Source organism: Amblyomma americanum, chromosome 10 (assembly GCF_052857255.1).
Source record: "Amblyomma americanum isolate KBUSLIRL-KWMA chromosome 10, ASM5285725v1, whole genome shotgun sequence".
Classification (NCBI taxonomy): domain Eukaryota; kingdom Metazoa; phylum Arthropoda; class Arachnida; order Ixodida; family Ixodidae; genus Amblyomma; species Amblyomma americanum.
Genome location: NC_135506.1, coordinates 123,979,502 through 123,988,031, shown reverse-complemented (window position 1 = coordinate 123,988,031; position 8,530 = coordinate 123,979,502). Strand labels below are relative to the sequence as shown.

The 8,530-nt window shown below is 51.9% G+C and overlaps 1 pseudogene; it reads right to left on the bottom strand.

The window, feature by feature from the left end:
* Positions 1-1,880: 1,880 nt before the first annotated feature.
* LOC144108687 (uncharacterized) lies at positions 1,881-8,134 on the bottom strand (annotated as a pseudogene).
* Between the last annotated feature and the right edge of the window lie 396 nt (positions 8,135-8,530).

Sequence of the window (8,530 nt, the reverse complement as noted above, 5' to 3'; positions counted from 1 at the left end):
GGAAGCTAATGAAAAGAGTTCAGCTTAAGTTAAGGACAACGCAGCGAGCCATGGAAAGAAAAATGATAGGTACGTGTAACGTTAAGAGACCGGAAGCGGGCAGAGTGGGTGAGGGAACAAACGCGGGTTAATGACATCCTAGTCGAAATCAAGAGGAAGAAATGGGCTTGGGCAGGGCCTGTAATGCGAAGGCAAGATAACCGCTGGGTAACGGAGTGGATTCCAAGAGAAGGCAAGCGTAGCAGGGGGCGGCAGAAGGTTAGGTGGACGGATGAGATTAGGAAGTTTGCAGGCATGGCGCAGCTGGCAAAGGAGAGGGTTAATTGGAGAGACATGGGAGAGGCCTTTGCCCTGCAGTGGGTGTAATTAGGCTGATGATGATGGGATACCAGCCTTCCGCCCCTCTCCCCTCACTTCCACTCCGCGGATGCATCGTTCCCGCTCGCTAACCGCGGAGGGGTTCGTGCTCGAGGGAACAAAGGGAAGGGACGACAAAGCATGAACACTCATATGCTATTTATTACACTTGAAATTAATACACAGAGCGGGCCAGCTAGCTACAGAACATCAACGAGGCATTCCTCGGAAATAGAAGGATACGTAAGGAGGGCTTGCGACTTACCGGCTGGGGCAGGGGCGCGACTTCGGAGGTATCGGCGGCGAACATTTGTATGCGCCGACAATGGCGGCCGGGTTTTACCCTGCGCGCCGCATTCTCTGGGCAAAGTGATCCCCGAGCATTTTCTGGGGAAGGTGCCGAGAGGGCGCGTTTGCTGCACTCACTTCGCTGGCTGGAACCAGAAGTCCAGCGGCAAGAGTCGCAGATCGAGCAGCCAGCGAGTTTGGGAAAACCCAATAAACGTTTGGCCCCGGGCAAAGCGTCCTGTTCCGTGTTGTGTTCTTGCAAGCTTTGTCCGTAAAGTTTCGAGACTGAGTCCATTAAAAATGCGTTTAACATTGAAATCATTTGTGCAGCACACCTTCGAAATAGTCTCCCTTGCAGTCCACACAAGCTTCCAACGCTTCTTGAGGTCTTGGAAACAGTTGAAAAACGCTTCTTTTGGCAGGGCTGTCAGCTCCTTTGTCGTGGCGTCTTTAATGGCCTCCACGCTCCCCATCCAGCGACTTTTAGGGTTCCCTTATCACGAGGAAACAGGAAAAAATCGCATGGGGAGAGGTCAGGCGAGTATGACGGATGCGGAAGTACAGTAATGCTGTGCTGGGCGAGAAATGTCACGCTGAGAGCAGTGTGCGGCCTTGCGTTATCGTGGAGAAGGCTCCATTGTCCAGATGCCCATAAGACAGGGAGGGCGACGGCGTCGCAGTGCATCACGCGTGTGTTGGTGCACGCGGATATAAAACTCCTGATTCACCGTCTGCCCTTGTGGGACGAACTCGTGGTGTGTGACACCTCTGGCATCGAAAAAAACTACCAGCATCGTCTTTGTTTTGGTCTTTTGTCGCCGCACCTTTCTCGACGCCGGAGAGCTTGTGGGCCGCCATTTGTTCTGCTCTACCGAGTGAGGAGACGATTACCGCGCCTCCAACATGGGAAGCCCAAACAAGAAACCTTTATTCATGCCCGCAGGCAGAATATATACACACTGAGGGGCACCGCCCCTTGGCTCCTAGCGCCATCGCGTGACAACGCAAACAAGCGCAAGGCGGCGACCACTACATCTTCCCTCTTGATATTTTTACAAGTTCGACCTGCGCGGTGGTCTCACTGCCCGACCGTATCGCGTTCGAACCTGTTCTTGAGGTTGAGGTGAACTCTCTTCCACAGGCGACCCCTGGATCTCAGGCGAAGAAGGTACGCGCAAAGGTCTCATCGGCAACGAGCTGGAAGAACTTTGTTGCGACCTTTCAGGTTTTGATGGTTAGGCTGCTGCGTGTTCTGGGGTATTCTGGCCAGTTGAGAACCGCACCAGATGGCGACGATTTCTCTGCAGAATGCTGCCAGGAGTCTCAACCACGTACGACCGAGGTCGCTGAGCAGGACTGAGGACTCGACCGCTGTAATCGATGTCCTTGACCCATACGTCATAGCCTGCAGTTTCAGAGGACTCGATCAGAGGGCTTGCACTGTGACGGCGATTGTTTTTTTTTCCCTGTCGCACCTTGGTTGCAGAATCCTGTGCCCTGAACGTCTCGTGACTTGGCAATGTTGGCAGAAGTCGTGCTGGCAGTCCCGGAAGGCGTGTTTGCAGTTTTCGTCCCATCAGTAATTGTGCTGGAGATACGCCCGAAACTCTCGGTAAGTGAGAAGGGCCAGGTACGGATCGGAGCTTTTCTCAAGCAGGTCCTTCACTGTCCGCACCATACGCTCGGCCACTCCGTTTCTCTGGGGGTATCGAGGGCTGCTTGTCTCTTGACGGAATCCGTAAGATCGGGCGCAGTCGTCGAAATCGTTGGACACGAACTGAGGTCCGTTGTCTGTCCGCACGACACGGGAATCCCGAAGCGAACAAAGCAACTCTTCACAGCAGCAATAACAGCCGTAGCAGTTGTAGTCCCCAGTGTTACCACTTCAGGGAATCTATAGTAATCGACAATCAGACCATACTCACGTCCTTTAAACTGGAACAGGTCGATACCGAGGTGTTACCATGACCTCTCCGGTGTAGGAGTTGGCATCAGTGGCTCTGAACGTACGACTCGAGTCTCGGCACACTTGGGACACTGGGCCACAAGGTGTTCAATATGCAGGTTGCCACCAAACGCACTCTCGGGCGCGTTCTTGACAGCGGCGTACCCCTTGATGCCCTTCGTGCAGCAGTGCGTGATTGTCCTGGTGTTGAGCAGACGGAATGACGATACGGCGATCCAACAGAAGCAGACCCTCGTAGACAGTCTGTCTCTCTCATTCCAGTACGATGCTATGTGGGTTGGTACTCTGTTCTTGGAAGGCCAGCCTCTCTGACAGTAATGACTGAGGAACACTCCCCATCTTGAGCTTGCTGTCGGCGAACATCATCTAGCCGACTTGCCACCCGGGGAGGTAGATCCTTCAGGACCTCACCGATGAAGATTCCCAGGCTGTTAACGGCTTTCGAGTCTGGCGAGTCACAGGGTGCACGTGATAGAGTGTCGGCCATAGCTGAGTTTCCCCGGTACATACTTGACAGTGTATTGATAGCGCATCAGCTAGATCCGCATTCGCTGTACTCGAGGTGGCAAGGTTTCAAGATGCTTGCTCGCAAGGAGGGATACGAGAGGAAGATGATCCGTCTCGACCTCAAAGCTTAGACCGCGAAGATACTGGTCAAACCTAACCACGGCCCATGTGACTGCCAGTCTCCTTTTCCGTCTGACTGTAGCGTCCCTCTGTAGGAGTGAGGGATCTAGAAGCGTAGGCCACAACACGTCGTAGTCCCGAAGGCTGATCTTGGAACAAGACGGCCCCCAGACCGTGCGAGCTTGCATCAGCTGATACTACAGTCTGGTAATGCGGGTGGTACTTTGCCATACACGTTTCCGAGCTGAGCAACGACTTGACGCGAGTGAAAGCTTCCTCTTGGCTGTGACCCCAAATCCAGGTGCTTTTCTTGTTCAAGAGTGAACGAATGGGTGTCGTGACATCTGACCGGTTTGGAATGAAGCGGGCCACATGGTTGACCATTCCAAGCAACCGGCGAACTCCACTGACATTGACTGGTGCCGGGAGATCCCTGATATCCTTGACCTTATCTGGATCCGGCGAAATTCCTTTCGCATCCACAACGACTCCAAGGAACTTGACAGAAGACACTCGGAACTGACACTTCTTTTCATTGAGAGTTACCTCAGCTTGATTTCGGCGAGCTAAAACGTCAGCTAGGCGTTGGTCGTGCTCACGCTGGTCCCTACCGAATACTAGTATACCGTCGATCATATATTGACGACTCCGGAAGTGCCTTCTAGCAGTCTTGACATGAAGCGCTGGAAGTCACTAAGCTAGAGTCACTAAATAGTGACTCTAGCTGGAAGTATTCCGGCGCTGTCGCGAGGCCGAAGGGAGGACGCCTGTAACAGTAGCGGCCAAAGGGAGTGATAAACGTGAGTTCTTTGCTCTCGCGACTTAATTTGATTTGCTGGAAGCTGGACCTTGCGTCGAGCTTGGAAGACTTGCGCCCCACCAAGTTGGCCTAAGATGTCTTCCACTGTTGGCAAGACGTAGCGCTCCCGCTGGATGACCTTGCTAAGCTTCGTCAGGTCGACACAGAGCCTGTACCCCCCCAGACGGCTTCGGCACAATGACAAGGCCCGAACACCATGCGGTTGGCGTGTCTACTTTCCGGATGACCCCTTGGGATTCCTTGTTTAGTTCCTTCACGCTCTCGAGCAGAGGCAGAGGTATTCGCCTTGGGACTCTCAGTGAAAAGGGACGAGCACCAGGACAGAGGCGGATGTGGTATTCCTCTTGCACTTCCCCCAGTCCACGAACGATACTGACCTGGGTTGACGGAACGCTCTCGACTGAGTCCAAAACGACGCCCAAGCCTTCGATTGCCGGTAGTCCAAGAAGGTGGGTAGTCTGATTCTTGACGACACACAAAGTCTGGACTCTGGACAGTAACTCTGTTGCGCCACTCTAGGGTGGAGATGTAAAATTTCATGAAATTTCGAGGCGCTTGAAAAAAACTCGTTTTTTGTTCATGTTCTTTTTCAGAAAAATACGAAAAAAAATCATTACGCAAAGGGCTGTACAATGAACATTTATTTCTTGAACATTGAAATGAATATAATTCTTATATTATTGCACGCCAAAAGTCTCAACGAGCTTCCTGGTTGAAGATCTACGCGCAGTTTCAGATCAGGACGTTCTGACCGACCGTCACGGACTTACCAATCTGAGTCCGTGTCCGACTTATATCATAAACAAAAACGTAGCATATGTCTGACCAACTGGCCCCTCAGTATACTCTGTTAAATTTCATTTCGACTCATATCCGCCAGACAGGTCTATGCTTCGCTGTGCAGCGGACAAACCCTTCCTGGCATTCAGGTTAGTACGCACGTATACAAGTTTTTGCACTCGCTCCCCTGGGAGGCTTCTGCGCAATTTAGTGTGCACATTCCCAAATTCAGACCAGTTCCGTTCACATGCCGCAGAGGATGGGGGAATGTGGAGTATGCGACAGCCGAGGGAGTTCAAGGGCTGGTTGGAGCAGGGTCCTTGCCACCATGTGGATGGATCCAAGCGTTTCGCAGAATCCCAAACTCCTTTTCTTGACCAAATTCTCTTGCAGGCTGTGTATTCTGCGACCTTAGAGAGTAGTTTCCCGGCGTCCAGCGATCGGTGCACTGCCTGGCAGGAAATCCAGTCGAACGTAACTGCAACTTGCGCGTCACCTAGGCTTTTGCCAACATACCTTGGGTCTAGGAGGTTGGCAGCGATGGGAATCCATGGGTCGTACACAGAACTCCTCACGCTCGCTGATCACGTGCATTACTTGAGCCTGTTCTTCCTGCGTCAATGCGCTAGTTCCCAGCCACGCCACTACTTGCGTTTTAATAGACTGGAAGACTTCGTAGACGTCCGACAACAAGGCCTCATCAGATTCAGCGTAGTAATCGCTGATGAAACTGGTACGTGTCACCAGGTCTAAGCATGCTTCGCAATTGCATCCAAAACACATCCTCGTTCAAGACTGCCTGCCGCATCCATTTGTTCACCCCGAGTTCTCCCATGATTACAGTCCCCTGCAGTGCCTCGTTGTTGAGAAGGCTTTGTATTGACAGGGTGAAGCCACTCCATCTTGTCTTGCTAGGCAGTTTGAGTGTTGTGAAATTGCCTTTCTCGCACCTCGACTCCTGCTTTTGTTGGAGCGCAGCAGCAACTACGTGAGTGTTTTTCACGCATTTAATTAATTTTCTGGACGTTTCGTGGACCTCTTGCAATACATTTAGGCGCATGAGGTGGTTGAGCAGCAGGTTCGATAAGCCCACGTGCTGAGCAACCAATGGTTGCAACGTGCAGAAATTTGTAAACAACATTCTTGCATGCTGCCTGCATATTGCTCGCATTATCAGTAACCAGGGCAATTAGTTTGTGGGGTTGCAGAGACTCAATGACATTACAGATCCCGCTGCTGATGTAGGTCGCGGTGTGCTGATTCGTGCCTGTTTCAACCGATTTGTAAAACAGACTGCGGTGTTGCGATGACGAAATTCACAATTTACTCGGCGCGAACCTTGGTCTACCCATCTGTGAGCACGGTATAAGGCACGTCGAGTTGGTCAGAGCCTCCTCTACGTGAGTTTTTACTCGCTCATACTCAGCGTCAAGCAGGGGGCCGCCCCAAAGGTACTGGCTAGGTGGTGTGTATGAAGGCCGAAGCATCTTCAAAGTAGCGAGCCAGTGCTCATTTTCCGATAGAGAGAACGGCGTGTTCATTGTGTATACACAGCCCTGGCCAAGGTTTAATCAATTTTTTTGTTGCATTTGAGGCGTGATTCTGTCGACAAAAGAGGAGACACTAGCGGAATTTTTCATCGAAGAAGTTTCCAGTGAGACACTGAATCTGTGTACTGACTTGACGAGACCGGCTTCTTTTGGGCTGCGACGTCATACGCCTCCTTCACCTCTTGAGGGCACTTTTTGCAGGGCACAAGAGATGTTTAGTGAGACGTGTAGCGTCAGGGAAGCCATGTGAGGCTTCACAGTATTTGCCAAACGCTTGCAACTTTTTGCCTGCAGTAAGCGAGTCACATACGTTAAAATGTTTCCACACCTGCGATCGTGGACGAACCATGCATAGCAAAACTTGAAATACACAGCCACGCCACGGCGAAGTACAGACGGTAGAGACTAATAGTCGAAGTTTTAACGTTTCGGGTACGTCGAAGTATGAAGGAACACGACACACCATTTGAAAATGGCAATGGCGATGCTCCACCGGTTCGGCCACGGCCCTCCAGCGAAACTAGAACTCGAGCGACTCGTGTTCGCCGCGAGTTCTGGTTTCGGTAAAGTGCCCCGATGTCGGGTTGCGGGGGAAAAAATCCGTGCGGAAATTTTTTTTTCATGTTCGCTATGATTGAAAAAAAAAACGAAAAAACTTGTTTTTTTCCCAAAATTTCAGTGTTTTTTTCTACCCTTCACGTCTCTACTCCAGAGTAGCGGGGGAAGTTCCCAGCACGCGCAACCGATGATTTCCACGACCAGATACCTCGGCATCTGCTTCATCCAACACGCGAGGCAATCCCGGGAAGGAAGGCGAAACTACCGTTACCTCTGCTCCCGAGTCTCTTTTGAACTTTCCAAGGTGGCCATTCACGCGTAGGTCGGTGTACCTTGCTCGATGCGTACCGAGCGCGTGAAGTTCGATAGAACCCAACAGCTCTTTTCGGCGCTTTGCCTTGCAAACTTCTGCAAAATGGCCATGCTTTCTGCAGAAATGGCGCGTATAGCCTTGCGTGTGGGGCATTCGTTTCGCGGGAGGATACTCCGGCCGCAGTAACCACAAGCTGCCCATTTAGCAGCGCTGACTTGCTACTGCGTGACGATACGCATGCCGTCGTTGCTTTTTGCGTTGCGCCAAGTCGGCGTTCAGACTATCGAGAGCTGTGCTGTCGCGTCAGCTTGCGCGGGAGAGACGCCTTTTTTCAGCGTCCCCATGCAAGCGTGCTTGACACGGTGCTTATTCCGCCGTCAGTTTCGTGCAGCGGCACAACTGGTCAGATAGCTTTTCATCCCGCAATTCCACGACAAACTCGTCCCGAACAAGGCGGTCTTCCACTTAGGGGCTCTTATATCCGCAACTTACGACATTGAGAAGCGCCGCGAAGAAGTCGTCGACTGACACCCTGCTGCTGTGTTCGGCTGCTGTTGATGCGGTGCACGAAATGCGAGGCTAGCTTACCCTTGACAACCGAAAACAAGAGGGCTTCTGGAGTTGAAAGCTCCCAAAGACGACAAGACGCTGCGTGCTTGGGGCCCCATACAATACAGAAGCGTGCGCACCTGCCCCTCGTCGGTGGCTGTATTCAGGCCGGCGGTGAAGGCGTAGTCTTCGTACGTCGCTACCCATGTTGGCCACTCTCCTGGGCTTGTGAAGGTGAACGGTGAAGGGGGTTGAAGTCCGGGCGTACCGACACGCACGACGTTGACCTTGGAGTGCTCGGCGTCCGTCCCGACCGCCGCGTCCATAACCGCCGCGTTAGCCGCACCCCACTTCTGACACCATGTTCTGCTCTACCGAGTGAGGAGACGAGTGATTACCGTGCCCCCAAACATGGGAAGCCCAAACAAGAATCCTTTATTCATGCCCGCAGGCAGAATATATACACACTGAGGGGCACCGAATGGATGGAAGGTAGGGGCATCCCCTTTGAAACGGGGCTGTGGTAGTTGCCAACATGCTCAGTTTTTTCCCTTTATTTTTGTTTAACTCTGCTGTATGTTGTTAATAAATTTCGCCATTTTCTTTAAAATACGCCTTCCTACACTTTAAAACTTATGTCACCTCTCTGCTTTTAAGCCACCAATCCTCCAATCGCTTTTTGCTAATTTCCACCGCAGATTTATTTACATGAATATATAGTT